We start from the raw sequence: 568 nt of genomic DNA, 5'->3' as shown, positions 1-568 counted from the left end.
TTTGCAATGCTGTCAGATCCCAGCCTTTCCCAAAGTCACACTGGACATGGGGCTAGTGGTGCAATGGACAACGCGTCTGACTACGGATCAGAAGATTCTAGGTTCAAATCCTGGCTAGCTCACACACACCTTTAGCCTATAACCCACATCTTCCACAACTTCATTCCCCCAAACTGTCTATCAAAGGAAATCAAGAAAGATCCAAATGATCTGCAAATGGGCATTCATCATGGACCAAAAAAAATCGGAACCACTTTCAGCCAATCACAGCTGTTGTGACACCTCTGCTGCTGATTTTTCTCATGTAACTTTCAAATAATTTTCCTTTAAAAAACTAAATTTGTCCCTGAAGGACAGAATCAGGAGTGCTTGATAAACCATACATGGAACCCACATTTGTCACACCTCATTTAGGAAAAACATACTCATGAATCGGTAACAGGTCTGATAATCAGAGCTCTGAATAGACAATAACAAGATCAAGGAACATCAAGCGGCTGTGATCGTATAGTGGTTAGTACTCTGCGTTGTGGCCGCAGCAACCCCGGTTCGAATCCGGGTCACGGCA

At 43.7% G+C, this 568-nt stretch overlaps 2 non-coding genes across 2 annotated transcripts; both read left to right on the top strand.

The window, feature by feature from the left end:
* Nucleotides 1-49: 49 nt before the first annotated feature.
* Nucleotides 50-122, top strand: trnar-acg. The gene has a single exon. It is a non-coding gene; the product is annotated as a tRNA-Arg (tRNA).
* Nucleotides 123-496: 374 nt separating this feature from the next.
* Nucleotides 497-568, top strand: trnah-gug. The gene has a single exon. It is a non-coding gene; the product is annotated as a tRNA-His (tRNA).

Source organism: Plectropomus leopardus, unplaced genomic scaffold (assembly GCF_008729295.1).
Source record: "Plectropomus leopardus isolate mb unplaced genomic scaffold, YSFRI_Pleo_2.0 unplaced_scaffold58219, whole genome shotgun sequence".
NCBI lineage: Eukaryota > Metazoa > Chordata > Actinopteri > Perciformes > Serranidae > Plectropomus > Plectropomus leopardus.
The sequence above is the reverse complement of the archived record's forward strand: the minus strand, read 5'-3'. Positions and strand labels throughout refer to the sequence as shown.